The 17,633-nt window shown below is 43.4% G+C and overlaps 1 protein-coding gene across 2 annotated transcripts in view; it reads right to left on the minus strand.

Moving 5' to 3' along the window:
• PLXNB1 (plexin B1) overlaps positions 1 to 12,225 on the minus strand; it is a 100,800-nt gene extending 88,575 nt beyond the window's left edge. For both annotated transcript variants that reach the window (XM_072128233.1, XM_072128232.1), the window contains exon 1: positions 11,908 to 12,225. The gene's annotated coding sequence lies outside the window, so the exon portion shown is untranslated. The remainder of the gene's footprint in view (positions 1 to 11,907) is intronic.
• Between the last annotated feature and the right edge of the window lie 5,408 nt (positions 12,226 to 17,633).

Genomic DNA, 17,633 nt, shown 5'->3' on the forward strand with positions numbered 1-17,633 from the left:
CACGATCGGAGTATTACAGCCTGGGATTGCAGTAAAGCCTCCAGAGAACCCCAAAGGTCACAGTGGGCAGAGAGGTCCGTCTGTAACTGGGGGTCGTCTCTAAGTCAGGTGTCCTTAAGTAGGGGACTGCCTCTAGTTGCAAATTGCAATTGCTCCGTAGTTCCCTCAGCTTTGTACATGGTGAAAAGCACAATCCAATATGTTATAGGACGTGTTAATATGTAATAAATAATGAGACGGTTCTTCACGGATAAGAATTTATAATACTGAACGCAAGCAGAGAAGAAAAAAAAAAAAATCAATCAGATAAAATCAGGTTTTACAGCAGGTGGGAGAGGAGTAGACCGAGCGGGTCAAGCAATTTATCTCCTTTTTCCATGTCACAATTGATTTTTGGAGGGTGCTTGGGTAAATTGTACATTGTCATGCTCTCACTTCTAATAGAATTGACCTCCACTAGTAAGCGCCGGGCCGGACAAGGGCATTGTCTGTATGGGGAGTCATCGAAAAGAAGCCTCTGCTATAGGGTGGGCCGCCACTAGGAAGTTTAGGGACCCCGACTGGCAAATTTTGTGTGCCCTCCCACAGAATGATTATCCAGCCCTATGTACAAAGTAAGTACCTGCCCCGGAGAAAGGAGGTGGCTTTTCTGTCAATTAGGGCCCCTTTTTCTCCTTGGGGCCCTCTGAACACAGTCAAATTAAACACCTCCCTGATGGCAGCCCTGGCATTTTAGAGCAATCACCTTTAAAGGGAACCTGTCACCAGGGACCTCATTTTCACTGACGACAGGTTGCAGAAGCCCATTACACCTGCACTGCACATCTGCCTTTCTGTTTTCTCTATTACATATTACAATATAATTGTATGTTATAACTTACCTTGCACCCGGACGGAATCCTCTGTGTAGTCCCAGGGGTTGGGCTCCCTCCCTCACTGATGTCAGCTCACCAGGCTGTGAGCTCTGTGAAGAAGCAGGAGGGAGGAGCTTGTACAGGAGCACAAGGGTGGGGGCTGAGAACTAAGGAGTCCGCAGCACTTAGAAGTCACGTTGTTTTTTTTAAATGCATCCAAACCAAAGCCCAACCCCTGGGACTAGACAGAGGATTCTGTCAGGGTGCAAGATAAGTTAGAACACAATTTTATTGTAGCACAAATGCTTAGAGAAAACAGAAAGACAGATTTGCAATCCAGCTGTGATGGGCTTCTGCAATCCGTAGTGAAAATGAGGTCACTGGTGACAGGTTCCCTTTAACATTTGGATATCTAGCAAATGTTAGACTCTCACTAAGGACATACTGTCATGCTATCCTTTAGAAGCCTAGTCCTAAAATGAAGCAACATCATCACCAAACTGCTAACCTGTTGAAAAGTAAAATTATACATAGTAATAGACTAATATAAAAGACATAACATATAAGGACCAGACTACATAGAGGTTGTTTGCCGTCTCTTCCCGTGGAGATGCACAGGTCTGCAGACACAAAACAGAATGGGATTTTCCACTAAGTAGATGTATCCTTTAAGCCAAAAACTGTCCTCAAAGTGGACAGATTGGGAGAAAGCAGAGTGGACCCCCAAAATGTAAAATTGTCGATATGCTAATAATCAGCAGCAAACCCTGAAAAACCTGAAAATGCTCTTGAGCCTGAGATTTCAGCAGTTTTCAGATTCCAAGCGGATTCATCCATTATATAAGCAGCCGTGGTTTTAACCTCATTACATAAGATGTGCGACAGGGCTCCTGAATTCGTACCACCAATCGCTGGACCGCTGGGTATTAGCCGCCGGTGGACGTCACTAAATTGCCCTTATTAAGTTAAGAAATTGAGCAGCATTTAATCATTACATGTTCCAAGGCCAGAAATACAAAGAGAGTCCGGACCCTCTGCAATGACAGATTAAGGGAGAGGCCAGATGTGAGCATTTAAACAGGGAAACCTGCTGACAAATAGCGTTAAGATCAACATTGCCAAAGAGACCTTCAGGAGATTAGTAGAGGTGTAGAGCAAGGACTGACCTTATGTACAGTCCCTGCCCTTGGGATCAGTTGCCTCTAACTATCTACACAATGCTCAATGTTAGGTCAACCGAGATAAGGGACAACATACAAGAACCAGTAGAGGTGTCTTTACACATTAGATCAGTGATGGTGAACCTTTTAGCGTCCAAGTGCCCAAAAAGACACCCAAAACCCACCTTATTTATCGCGAGGTGCCATCCAAAAATTAAAGCAGTAACTTACTACTCCCTGTTCTTCAACAATTATATTGGCCTCCTGAGGACAACACAGAAAGGGCTTTGAGTGCCACCTCTGGCACCCGTGCCATAGGTTTGCCACCACTACATTAGATGGTCAAGTTATCGACTAGACCTGAGGAATGTCATGCAAAAACCAACAGCAGTGACCAAAGACATTAGTGAGTCTACTTATGGATGCCCAAATCATATAGGTGGTCTACTAATTGATTCCTAGAACTAAGGTACAACATACAGGAGTCATCAGAGATGTCTGTAGACATTAGATCAGTGATGGCGAACCTTTTAGCAACCGAGTGCCCAAACGGCAACCCAAACCCCCCTTATTTGTTGCCAACCAAAAATTAAAGCATTAAGTTATTGCTCCCTGTTCTTCAACAATTTTCAATCATATTGTCCTCCTGAGAACAGCAAAAAAGTAGAAAGATCAAAAATTTCCATTATCCAAATATAATTCGGCCCCGTCTGCTCATTCTCCCTTTTCCTACAGTTCTAAGTCGAGAAGCCGGTATCAAAATATGACTGAAAGCAGCATCTTTTAAGATGCTTGGAACTGCAGGAAGATTCTTTGAGTCCTGTCTGATGTGCTGGGGCGATGGCCCGGGTGCCCACAGAAAGGGCTTTGAGTGCCACCTCTGGCACCCGTGCCATAGGTTCGCCACCACTGCATTAGATGGTCAAGTCATGGACTAGACCTGAGGAACGTCATGCTAGAAACAACAGCAGTGTCCAAAGACATTAGTGGGTCTACTTATGGATGCCCAAATCATGTGGTAATCTACCAATTGATTCCTAGAACTAAAGGTACAACATACAGGAATCAGCAGTGATGTCTGTAGACATGAGATGGTCAGGTCATGGACTAGACCTGAGGAACATCATGCAAGAACCAACAGCAGTGGACTAGAAATAAGGTACAACATACAAGAACCAGCAGAGAAGTCTGTAGAAATTAGGTGGTCTACTTATGAATGCATAGATCGTATTGGTGGTCTAACTTATGGATTCCTAGAACTAAGGTACAACATACAAGAACCAGCAGAGACATTAGGTGGTCTACTTATGGATGCCTAGACAACATATAAGAGCCAGAAGAGATATCCATAGACATGAGATGGTCAACTCAAGGATGATTGGACCCAAGGTACAAGAAACAACTCTTCTGAAGCTGGGTAGTTAACCTTAAGGATTTCTAGATCTGGGGACCAGCGTTTAAGGCTTATGTATATATTAGGTGGTCAACACTAATATATTTGCAATCTATATTTAAGGCCAAGGTCAACAAAACCCATCGATTCGGACTAACTAGCTGACCATGACCCATCTATGCAGGGCTTATTCATGCATCACTGTTTTGGGACCAGGTCACTGCCAAACCCTTCCGGTGACTTCCCATTTCCTAAAGGGAAAACATCAGGCATGTTGATATCCATAAGACTGATCTTTCTCTCCACCAACATCTGTAGTAGAGGAGGCCAAAATGACATTGGTTAGAGTTCAAGACATGAAACATATCCATTGATCAGATGATGCGACAAACAGCTTATAGATAGGGTGTCAGACCCCTTCCAAGCTATTAATGTACAATTAAAAAAGTCATGGAGAATCCCTTTAAGCTAGAGTGTATGGCCAACGACATGATAGTCGAGTACTCTAGTAAAGTATTACAGCCAAGACCTGATGGATACATTTCATACAATATATATACATTCTCTATGGTTTGCCAATAGTGGATAAAGTAATAGGATGTGAAGTCACTGATTGAGGGTCCCCTGATACCCCTCCGTCTTATAGAAGACTAACATTTGCCCTGTAAATTTCCTTACTTGCACACTGTTATTTTATTGCTTTAGGCTTTTACTATGAGTGAAAGGTTCCTAATTCCTCCCTAACAATCGCACTACACAACGCGGCTTGTCTTCTGGCAGATCTCCACCAAGGTCAAGTGTTTACAAGCTTCACTTGGGGTCCAATTGCAGCTATAACCGGCAGTCACTTCCTCTCGCAGTTTCAGAGGTTACATAGCCAGATACTGCAGATATATTTGGATAGGATTATGAACCGGCGCAGACTCCATCAATCATCAGCTTCCGAAATTATTTGCAAATTCCATTTTCTGGCTGGGAGACAAGCAATATGGCTGCACATCCTTCTAGTAGGACTCCTAAAGGTCTTAGCAGTGTGGTTAGGGATTCAGTAGATAAAGATTGTAGATCAGAATCAGATCAGAGCTCCCACAAAGCTGTACTGGTGACCATAGGTGGCCATCTATATGGGGTGTCACAGGAGGCGGCCATTACTCAGGCATACGAGTACAAATAAAATGAAATACAAAAAAAAAAAAGTTCCTGGATTAGTTTCCTCCTGTTGTGCGATGCAGACAGGAACTCACACATTCAGCTTGAGTGGTAATTTACGAGACCCCAGGCAATGGAGGGGTTTAATGGTGCCCAAATATTGACATGACACTGGCAGTGATGTGTGAAATGAGACATGCCTTGGGAGCAAAGAGTAGCTGGTGCAAGCAAAAAAAATCCAGGACTGCACCTTTCCCGCCGACGTAGCTGTTCATTTTCTGGGAACCTGCTAATAGATGTTAGGCATGGCCGAAAGGGTCATAAATCTAGAACCTTCCGATCTACTAGAATTTACACCAATAAAAACTCTGGGAGAGGAGAGACGGCCGAGCTCCAGGATCCCACCAGAAAGCCTAGATTTCAAACCATCAACCAGAGATGCAAGAAGCAAAGAATTTATTATGCAAGCACCTGACCCACCAGAGTTTAGGAGGAGCTCACATCCTTCAGAAGTTTTCAAAGTCGATCATCTTGTGTTAATTTCTTTTGCACACCTCTAAAAAAAAATCCAAACTTTTGAAGATGGACATCCCTTTCATGTTATTCTTTCAACCCCTTCTCTTAAGGTGCAGTCGCTTAATAAATTGAATCATATACTTCCTCCCTGCTGAAATGAGAGTCCTGTTCCGGTTTGGCCGATGGACCCCAAGGTATTGCCGGATTGGCGGTTGAACAGCCAATAGGGCAAATCAACGTCGCTAGCTACTAGCCATGGCTATGATTGGCCAGGGAGCTTCCATTTGCTGGATGGGCTGTTGGACCTCCAGTCCAGCAAAACCTTGGGGTTGAGCAGGCGAACCGGAACTGTCAAGTCAACTCATCTGTACTCCCTGCCCTTCCTCTTTATCCGTGGCCTGGTACTCACTCAACATGGAGGATGCAGTGGTTGTCTCAAGTCCTGACCTATAGTCTTAATCACGCCACAAGTATATTGATGATTATGTGGTGACTAGTGGGATGTAATAAGAGTCCAGAAGAACTTGCCACCTGAAAATTTGAGGATGGTCTAAGTGTCTCCTAGATTTATTGATTGACGCCACTTTGGAATATTTCCAGAGCCTGTTGCCCTTTCACCTCGTGGCTGCTGGCTCTACGTGGCCCAGATGAAGCAGGAGCTCTTTGAACTCAGCCTGTCGCCATAACATTATACATGGAGCACCTGTTTAAGGACCCTCAGCTGTGCTCCAGGTTAATAGCCATAAGGAATGTGACCTCCAACTGAAGTGCTGGGAATAGTTAGGATTCTTAGCAAGGAAATAGACACCCGAGGTTTGTATTAGCAGCGCTGCTCGCCATGACTTATGACTTCTGTGTTCATAGAAGGATCATTACTCAGGCCGAGGAGGCAAGTTGTATGACAGAAGCTTTACAAATGGCTTCCAGCCCATCCAAAGTTCGCAAGTCTGTGGACACTAAATCACCGCTCTACTAGGAAGAGGTAATAGAAGAAGAAATTAATGTCACAGGATGAATTGTCCTCTACTGAAAAATTTAAAGGGATGGTCCATATTCTGAAAGACTCCTTTAAATTGTCACTTCCCCAGGGGGGAAGAGGGGGGGGGGGGTCGGTTGTTTAAATTATGTAAAAGTGTCATCCCAATTTTTATTGCCATACCTATCCTTCAATTCATGAGAACAATCACCAAGTTATGGAGCATGCATCCTACAGCCCCATTCAATATCTATAACTGCAGCAGGAGAAACTTATAATATTGGAGGATCAGTTTGCATTTGTTGTATTACTTCATGAAGTACGGGCCTCACCCACTAGACAAACAAGTCCTAGAAAGCATAAGAGAGCCCGAATCACATTTACCTTGAGTGCTACAGTCACTTCACCCCTTACCAATCACAGCGCCATACACTGTGTAGTGGTTGTGGTCGGTATTGCAACACAGTCCGATTTACTTGAAACTGCAAACTGGCCGCATGATGGAGTTAACGTCCCAACCCTGGGAAAAAGGAACCCCAAATACCACCCAGCACCTAAAAGCCTCCCATCTATACAACCACCATTACAGTAATAATTCATCATCAATGAGATTCGCCGTGAGTTGAGCACATAAAATATGTATAATGGATTGTTCCAGTGCTAATGGCTTACAGGCCGCGGCACCTATGGAAGGGACATGCAATATCCATGTGAACTAATTTCAGAGCGGCCATGCATAGGTAATGCAGATGTGTTTGGATTCACATGACTGGTCTGGTAGCCCTGCCTACAGAGTACTCGCACCCCCACCCCATCCATGTGCTGCACTCTGCCATAGGGACAACTGTCAGTGACATCACCATGGTATGCGAGGGTGTCATGGGCATTCAAAAATAGAGTTTGGGCATCATCAAGACAAAACCTTCAATATAAACCTATGATCATGTAGTGTCATTTAGGTTATTGTTCCCTGTTATCAGCCATTTTAGGCTAAAAAGATAGGCTGACTCATTACCGTAAGACTGAAGGGGAAGTCTATGAAATCCCCCCCTCGCTGCTGTATCACTTATATCTCTAGTTCTGAAAACTTCCAGACATCTACATACATAGATGTGACAGATAGCAGCATCCTGTCTTCTAATAAGTCACCGGAGACTTGTTCTCCTTCTACGTTTTGGAGGTGGAAGCTTTGACGTCTGCAATTCCATACAAATTTCATACATTTCCACAATATATATATATGGATACAAATGTGTCTATTTACAAATATGCAAAAATGTTACAGAAAAGTTGCAAGATTGTTGCAATGTTCACTAATTTTATCAATAGATTCTATGTGCAATATCCTAGGGATGGGACAGTCTTCCGGGGGATAGGTACTGACACCGCTGCATAGAAATCTGCTACTATAGACTACAAAGAGAACGTCTCCCCCCCTAAAATCCAAAGTCCATGGAAATTTCTGTATAGACTCAGCAGCATCTTTGTGTAACTGTACATAGAGTTCACCATTACTGTACTCCACAGCAGACTGTCCGTGCACATCCGTACGTCCAGAGGAGAGGGCTCTGCAGCAGCAGGATATTACACCCAAAAATGTTCTGTCTTTATTGCAGATTTTGTTGTGGATACTACAGAGGAATTAACTTCAGATCCACAGCAGAAACATCAATTTTTGGTTTTTAAATGACTATTTCATATGAGATTTTTCAAGCATGCCGCGCCAAAGATGTCCCCTGCAGATTATTACTTCCTTGCTCAGTAACTGTTAGGCACAGAGGTCTAATTTACAAAAAATTTGGTGCATCCAATAGTCAGAATTCTGCTGCATTCCTCTCCTACATCTCCTAACATTTTGTTAGCAGATCCATTGGAGGCCGTAAGGGACAACAGCTCCATCTTCAGCAGGTGCCAGTTATGACACGCTGCGCCAAGGCTCAGGTATTATAAACCGTGCCCGAGCTGTGTGTTCCAGTGCCACATCCAGGACTCCATTCCTCCCCTTGGAAGGCTCTCAGATAAGGTATTCAGACAGCAGCTGTTGCTGAATAGATGATAAGCAACTCCGACACCCTCCCCCAACTCCCAGCTCATTCACCACCCCACAACAATGGGAACAAAGGAATCTCATGCCTCCTTCTCCAACCTACCATGATGGAGCATCTTTTTTTAATGCAGACTGCCACTAGCACAACTCATTACAGACTAGATTGGAAATGGAAAAGCTATGTGGTTTGGCCGCAGGGTACCCTTGTGTTCCTAACTACTTTCCTGGCACTACCCGCAAGCTCCCGCTTAAATACTCTGTGTCTTATTAACCCCCAATTGCCATGAAAGTGCACACAGCTTTATTCAAACATCTCCCCTCAACCCCTTGCCATGACCTGCAGCTTAGTAGACAATGCCCATAACAAAGGCCGAGCCCCAGCTGAGAAGACGGAATACTAATGCGGGGTGATGGGGGAATTCTATCCACCCCGCTAGAAGATGTCATAGGGATGACACAATGGTACATTCCAGAAGAGGAGGCACAACTCAAAAAAAGAAAACTTTTATTACATACTAATGGGTTAATTATTTAACTCTTTTTCCCACCATACATAACAACTATCAATATTTTGCCATCAAAAAGTATCCCAAAAAGTAGAGCACAATAGACATTAAACGCACAGTAACAGCAATCCACCTTCCCGTCATCTCCATATTCCATAAATATTCAAATTCCCCATGAAATATCAATTCAAAAGAAAGTTTCTTTTTAAACATGTTGACTCGTCCCTCAGAAATTCCTCCTGTAAAATATAAATAAATTGCCATCTGGGTGTTACCGGTTAGTACTGTGTCCCACCCATTGGCTTGCACTGTCAAGTCAGTTCTGGAAGTATCTCCTTAATAAGAGGAAAGGTCACGCCCAGTTGTCATTTAAGTGATTGGAATCCAGAAGTCTAAAGAAGCACAATGTTAGGTACAGTTTAAGAGACTTAGGGGAGAAGTATTTTTTGGGGACAGGACCTTCTTTTGAGGGTGGAGCTTACTGATCAGTGGAAGTTCCAGCAATTGGCTCCCCGTTGATCAGCATTATCATAACTTCTTCAAGTTCCTTAGTCTTTTGGAGTTGAGACTGGCCCAACATTTGGAGGTTAACTATTTTTGGGGCAATTATAACATATTACACATTATTGAGGATATCTTCTATGTGTAAAAAGGGAACATGAGAGTTTTGGATATAGGTGGGTCCTGAAGTGGGAAGAGGGTCCTTGCTCTGGAGATCCACCATTCATGGTCTTATTCTGCAGTTGGACCTTCAGGTAGATATATAGATATATGACAAATATTACAAGATAACCTGGTGACTTATTATTCCAGATTTCTCTGGGATCTACGGACTAAGCTTCCACGCCAAGTGTTGGCCTCTATTATACATCAGGTCCGTCATCTCCAGGGGTTAAAAATGGATTGTCTCGCTGTACATCAATAGTCTCATTTCCACCACAACACACAAACACGGCTTAGTGTCTACTGACAGTCCCCATCACTCTGATACGCTCCGCATCCCCGGACAACAAAGGAGTCCAGGATCCGACAGTCCTCATTTTCCACCTCTGAAGTGAAGGTGTTCATCCAAGAGAGACAACAAGGAAAACAGATTTATGGCTCTTTCCAAGATCAACCAAGGACAATTTCCCAATTTGCATTATACAATATGCCCCCCCCATATTACATTATGTAGAAGAGGATGAAGTTATGACAGCACTAACTTCAGTATCGGAACTCGAGCGATGACTGGGAATGATATCATCCTGTGGGAACAGAAAGGGAATGTCCTCCACAATAGGTGGCACCTCACCCACAATGCTGCATAAACAACCAACTAGGATTCCCAAACTGGAAACGGGAAAAATCCTCTGTTACAATGTTGCAAGTGTTTTAGAGTCGATTCTCATCCGGTGATCATGTAAATATCATACTGATGCCATACGCACTCACATAGATACTGTATCGCTACATTGTATCAACACAAGATTCCAAAACACAAACATCACAATGCCCTTGTGTTACATTGTATCAGGATAAAGCTCTGGGTGCACTCAGAGCCGGAAATGTCAGGTGTGACACATTGTATAGTAATAGTAGGGTCCAGGATGCGGATATATAGGGAGGTGTTAGACTGAATTCCACATTAGTAGTATTTGTGCAAAGTAGTAGAGGTGCAAGTATTACAATTACAACACTTGGACCCTTGTATTACAGGATATAGAGAGTTCTGGGCTTATGGATGCAATAAAGGTGCTAAAACTTTAGCACATTAGGACTGAATGACACCCAACTTATGTGTCAGGGTGTATCAAGGTGGGGTAGCCGTACCATGCACAGGGTTTTACCTCAAATTCCTATGGTTTTAAGATTTACACAGGTAAGAAAAGATTATTCAAATAGCACAAAACCTCAGTAATTAGCAGTAAAGCCTTTATTGTTTTTCTCATGCGACTCTTCACCATGTTGCAAAAACGCTGCACCACATGTGAATGTGAACTTAAAGACAACTTATCCCCAATATATAGTCTGATAAGTCAAGGTCTCACTACTTTATAACTCCGTCTATTAGACTCCCAGTACAGTCCTCATCCATTGTGGTAAAAGCATCTTGATCCCAGTGATCAACAACCTGTCCCCTATACATAGCCCCTGTAATCAAGGTGCGGCTGATGAGGATAGTGGGGGTCAGCTGCACTAGAACGCATGTACCATCACTCTATTAGACTCCTACTACAGTCCTCACATATCTCACACTGTCCCATAGACATGAATGGAGCGGAAGTGCAATCATTGGAGTTAAAGGGACCTTAGTTATGATCTCTGTGATCAGACCCCCAACGATCGACAACCAACCCCCTGTATATAGTCTAATTACTCCCAGTAGTCGGGGGGGGGGGGGTCCTTTGCAATATTTTGCTCCAATACTGTCTATTAGACTCCTGGTACAGTCCTCAGCCATCTCAGGTGCTCACATGAATGGGGTATCAGGGTAAGGATTAGGGGTCAAAGGTTATCATCATCCCTGTGATCAGGATTGTATCTCTCAGCTTCCTGGACCACCGAGGATATGACATTATGGGGTCAGTCCCTATATCCATAGCTCTATGTATACACATAGTATACAATAATGGAGTGCCACCGCCCCACACCGGGGAGGTGCACCCCTGGACAATGACTGATAACCACATTAATATCACTATGAAATATCATACATCAACCCCCAACATTTACATAATGAGGTTGAAAGACATGGCAGCTTACTTCAATGAACAGCGCCACACCTGACTGTGGTCTGTGCTGGTATTGCAGCTCAGGTATAAAATGAAAAAAAAGAAAAAAAAAAAGCTTAGTTCTAGGCACTGGCAATAGTCAGGAGCGGAGATGTTTTTGGAAAAAAAGCTGCTATATTGTGAAAAACCTTGTACAACCCCTTTAAAAGTGTCTGTACATCACTGATTTACTCATTTAATTTAAGGACCCATTCTAAAATTATGCAAATGACTGAACATTGTTAAAAGCATGGACCACAGCCTTCCCCCAAACACTTTTTGGAGGGTTGTTAAAGAGCCTAAATGTTTAACCCCCTCCATGCCTCCACATCCCTTCCTCCATAGCATAAAGTTATAGGCACAAGTCTATGTGTTGGGATTGTGCAATGGGCAGGGGGTAGAAGGGAGGTCACCTGGGATTTAGGGGAAAGCAAACCATTAACCAGGACAAGTAGATGATTGTGAGTGCAGCCTGGGCTCTGCTGTGCCGTGTAGTGACACCAGGCTGCAGTGGGACAAGCACTGGGACTATGACAGCTCTGCCGGGACTCACCTGAAGTGTAAGCTCCTGTGTCCAGGGGCTGCCCTTATAATCCACCACAGCTGTAACCCCTTGGGTGCCGGCTTGCAGTAGTTTTGCGCTCTCTCCCCATGCTCCGGTCACTTGGTCTCTGCACAATCCTGCATTTTATGGGATATCACGGGTGTAAATGTTTCTCCCGCCTTGTGTCTAATGCATCCCGGAGCGGCTCGTGTGTCCTCAGCATCGCCGCCCGCCAGAGCCCAGCGTGCGCGTCCCCTCCACACCTCACACTGACTGCCAGCCCGGCCAGCAACTACACGGGAGGAGGACACGCCCCGAGACACGCCTCCTGCCCCCTCTGCCGCAGCAACACAACGCAGGGAAATCTGCATAGCCACGCCCGAACTATGTGCCTGAAGCCACGCCCCTACACAGGATCATGTCACCTCCAGCTACAGAGCAGCAGCTTATACATCATACAAAGTATATACTATATACTGCCCACCCCTATTATACTAGTTATATCCTGTACATAGGGGGCAGTATTATAGTAGTTATATTCTTGTACATAGGGGGCAGTATTATAGTAGTTATATTCTTGTACATAGGGGGCAGTATTATAGTAGTTATATTCTTGTACATAGGGGGCAGTATTATACTAGTTATATTCTTGTACATAGGGGGCAGTATTATAGTAGTTATATTCCTGTACATAGGGGGTAGTATTATAGTAGTTATATCCCTGTACATAGGGGGCAGTATTATAGTAGTTATATCCCTGTACATAGGGGGCAGTATTATAGTAGTTATATTCTTGTACATAGGGGGTAGTATTATAGTAGTTATATCCCTGTACATAGGGGGCAGTATTATAGTAGTTATATTCTTGTACATAGGGGGCAGTATTATAGTAGTTATATTCTTGTACATAGGGGGTAGTATTATAGTAGTTATATCCCTGTACATAGGGGGCAGTATTATAGTAGTTATATCCCTGTACATAGGGGGCAGTATTATAGTAGTTATATTCTTGTACACAGGGGGCAGTATTATAGTAGTTATATTCTTGTACATAGGGGGCAGTATTATAGTAGTTATATTCCTGTACATAGGGGGAAGTATTATAGTAGTTATATTCTTGTACATAGGGGGCAGTATTATAGTAGTTATTTTCCTGTACATAGGGGCAGTATTATAGTAGTTATATTCTTGTACATAGGGGGCAGTATTATAGTAGTTATATTCTTGTACATAGGAGGCAGTATTATAGCAGTTATATTCTTGTACATAGGGGGCAGTATTATAGTAGTTATATTCCTGTACATAGGGGGCAGTATTATAGTAGTTATATTCCTGTACATAGGGGGCAGTATTATAGTAGTTATTTTCCTGTACATAGGGGCAGTATTATAGTAGTTATATTCTTGTACATAGGGGGCAGTATTATAGTAGTTATATTCTTGTACATAGGGACAGTATTATAGTAGTTATATTCTTGTACATAGGGGGCAGTATTATAGTAGTTATATTCTTGTACATAGGGGGCAGTATTATAGTAGTTATATTCTTGTACATAGGAGGCAGTATTATAGCAGTTATATTCTTGTACATAGGGGGCAGTATTATAGCAGTTATATTCCTGTACATAGCGGGCAGTATTATAGTAGTTATATTCCTGTACATAGGGGGCAGTATTATAGTAGTTATATTCTTGTACATAGGGGGCAGTATTATAGTAGTTATATTCCTGTACATAGGGGGCAGTATTATAGTAGTTATATTCTTGTACATAGGGGGCAGTATTATAGTAGTTATATTCTTGTACATAGGAGGCAGTATTATAGTAGTTATATTCTTGTACATAGGGGGCAGTATTATAGTAGTTATATTCCTGTACATAGGGGGCAGTATTATAGTAGTTATATTCTTGTACATAGGGGGCAGTATTATAGTAGTTATATTCTTGTACATAGGGGCAGTATTATAGTAGTTATATTCCTGTACATAGGGGACAGTATTTTAGTAGTTATATTCCTGTACATAGGGGGCAGTATTATAGTAGTTATATTCCTGTACATAGGGGGCAGTATTATAGTAGTTATATTCCTATACATAGGGGGCAGTATTATAGTAGTTATATTCCTATACATAGGGGGCAGTATTACAGTACTAAAATTATTGAACATTGATGATCACTGTAGCCTAGGACTAAAGTTCAGTAAATTACCAGCATCCAGGGAGCATCACTAGAGGTCACAGTGGGCACAGAGTTCCGTCTGCAACTAGGGGCTGTCTGTAACTTGGGTGTACTAAAGTTGGGGAGTGGCTGCAGTTATATAAGGGGTAATTCCATGCCATATCTCCATCTTCGTCAGGCCAGTGTCTTTCAGCACAGTTGTCGCTTTGCTCCCCCACCCTCCTTTCATCATATAATTGCTCAGTAGAGGGCAGCAGTGAGCAGATGAATAAATTCTCCTATGGTAAAGAGACTGTGGAATTCATATAGAATGTTCTTTTAGGTCCCATCTCCTATAATAACATCTGTCACTCACTGTGCAGTGACTGTAATTAATCTGAGTGCAGTAAATGTCACATTATAACAATATTATAGAAACTGTTATACGCACAACACTAAGACCGCAATAAACCTGACAACCTGAATCCTATCCATGTGGTTTGCCAGTTTATCCATTGATTTTCCCTGTGTCTATACTTCCAGTGTAATGATTTCTAGCTATGGCATTGGGCGTGAAGTAGGAATACTTACAAGAGGGGGCTTCCAGGCAGAATTGGGGTAGGGCTCAAAACTTCCCACAATGTGCGAGAACGTCATAGATCTCACCACTATTATAACTCTGCCTGCATGAACCAGGTGGCTCAGGATGATCAGGATGTGTACAATCTGTATAAGATGCAGCTGTGCTCTACACACATCCGCTGCTGTTCACCAGATCATGTTTTCCCCCTCGCTGAACGTTCCGCCTCAGAGACAACATGAGAGACTGTGTTTCGGTGGAACTAAAACCCTTGAATCATTACACAGTTACTAACAAAATCAAAATTAAAAATCAACAAAATTAAACATCCCCAAATGGTTTGTGTCTGCAACTCCAGTGCAGGTGTATGTTTCTCCATGGTAACAGACTACAAACAAACGCTGTGTAGTCAGACCCTGCGGTTCTGTGTTACTTTCTCTGTCTTTGGGGGACATTGATCATAGATTTTAAGTTTTTCTGTGCATTTTTTTGGCGCAGTTAGTTAATCTGTCTCTAATTTGCAACTTTTTTGGGTGTAAGCAAAAGTCCGTCACTTAGTGGTTTTGAGCCCCTGCACCTTATCTGACCTAGTGGGGCACATTTACTAAGGGTCCGAATCGCATTTTTCCAACAGGTTTCCCCAATGTTTCCGATTTGCGCTGAATTGACCCGGGATTTTGGCGCACGCGATCGGATTGTGGCACATCGGCGCCGGCTTTCACACCCGACGGATTCGGAAAAACCGCTGAATTTAAAAAAAAATTGTGTTGCAAAAATAGCACTCACATACACCGAAACGGAGGAGGTGAATTCCGGCGGACTTCAGCGCAGCAGCGACACCTGGTGGACATCGGGCGCACGACCTTAGTGAATTCCGGACAGAACCCGAATCAGCGTCGGAGAACGCGCTGCTGGATCGCGACTGGACCGGGTAAGTAAATGTGCCCCAGTGAGTGGCTGCTATACAGATGTATGTGGCATCTATCACAATTTTGCGCCAAAAAAGTCGCAAAAATGCACCTAACCTGAGCATGTGCACTTGAAAAAAACTTCACTTTTCATTACTGAAAACAAAGGTTTTCACTTCCCAAATGAAGAATTCCCTCTATACAACATAAAAAATACTTCGGAGCAGTTTTATAATGTAAAATTTCTCCAGTAACGACTTCATCATTGTCTATGGGATCATCTCTGGGAGTGATTGTTGTCTTATTGTACAGATCTGAGAATATTATCAGTCTCCATTTCCTGTAAATTATAATAAAAAAGGAAAAGACTCATTTCAGCAAGAATTTCTTTTTTTCCATATCTGTAACTTTTAGTCCCTGCAGTTACATCACAATGTGGTCCGGACATTGTACAAGCTGATACTATGTGCAGAGATGAAGCCCTGAACGTTCTGTCACCTTTTTTCCATCTTGTTCCATTATTACTTTGTAGGGTAAAAATTAGAGACAAATTAGGCGCAAATGAATGGGACAGGCGACAATTCAAAAACGCATTTACTAAGGCAGAACCAGATCCATCATAGATCAGGGGCCAAAAAAAGAACAAACCAGGAGCAAAGATAGGCAAACCTGAGACCCATTATGATTAATGTCCCCCTTTGTGTTTTGGGTTTTGTGATGTTATTGCCACTCCTACTTCTGCGGATGGGGCTCATTCTGAAGTTTTCTTCTGGATATGCGATCTAAGTATGAGCCGTCGTGATCCGAAATGGTGAAGTTTTGGCTGCTCTCGATGTGATCTTGTTGAGAAATGTTACATAATCCCCTCTGATGATTATTTCTTTTTGTTTGTACGTCATGATGATGTGACTCACGCCTCGCACAGACGAGCTCTTATTGTGAGGTACAACAATCAGGGAGGCCATAGAGAGAGCCGCAGATAAAGGGGGTGATGTACCGTATATTTAGTGGGTCTTATACGTCTTTTGTGTATCAGCTGACTGGCGCTTTCCTGGTACAGGCATCAGAACCATTGGAAAAAGAGTCGGAAAAGGTTTAGTAACTTCTGCGGGAACTTATGTAGATTTCCTCCTACAGAGGAGCTGAGTCTATGTGCTTTATGGTTGCTGCAATTTTTGGGAGTTAAGTGAACCTGTCAGCAGTAATGTCATTTTTAGCTGGTGACAGGTTCCAATAGCCTATGCTATGCAGATTTTTAAAAATGCCTTTATGTAAGTTTTATTCACATTACCTGGCTCCCTGCCAGCAGCATGTGGTGAGTCCCAGGGGAGGGGCAGCTGCAGCCTGTGTCTCAGTCTCCTCTCCTCTGCACTCATGCAGCTCCCTGCCCCTCCCCACTTCCTGTCATGTGCATTGAGTAGACAGGGGGAGTGGGGGATGGTGTGGAGTAGAGAAAAATTACACAAGGAGATATAGGCTGTTGCAGTCTTAAAGGGAACCTGTCATCAGCAATTAAAGGGAACCTGTCACCACTACCAGTATTCTGACAAACAACTTAACACCTTCTAGGTTTTACTTCTTTCTGTGGTCCAGTGTGGTGGCCTCCTCTAGAAAATCAACTTTGAACTGAGATGTAAATTGATTGTATAAAGTCAAGGGGGAGGAGAGTTTAACACTGAAGTCAACAATGAAGGGTCTCTCTGAGGAAGAGAGACCTTGACTTCAGTGTTAAAATCTCTGCCTCCTTGACTTTATACAATAGACTTACATCTCACTTCAAAATTGATGTCCGGGGTGTCCCTGCGATCCATGCCTCGGGTCGCATGCACACCTCTGACCCTCTCCGTGGTGCTGCCCCGGCCCCTGGCCCACACTCACCTCTCCACATTCCTGCTGCTGTCCCGGCTAGGCCCCCCGCACCCTAGGGCGCGTGTGCGCCAGCACTTGAAGATTTAAAGGGCCAGTGCACTGCTGCTGGCCACTTCTGAGCTCCCATCACTCTCCGCCGGATCTTTGAGCTCATAGCGATAAGAGAAAGCTTCCGTGTTCCCTGTCTCTGCGTTGATATCCTGTTGTGACCCCGGACCTCTGC

The sequence above is a fragment of the Engystomops pustulosus genome, chromosome 10 (genome assembly GCF_040894005.1).
Source record: "Engystomops pustulosus chromosome 10, aEngPut4.maternal, whole genome shotgun sequence".
Taxonomy (NCBI): domain Eukaryota; kingdom Metazoa; phylum Chordata; class Amphibia; order Anura; family Leptodactylidae; genus Engystomops; species Engystomops pustulosus.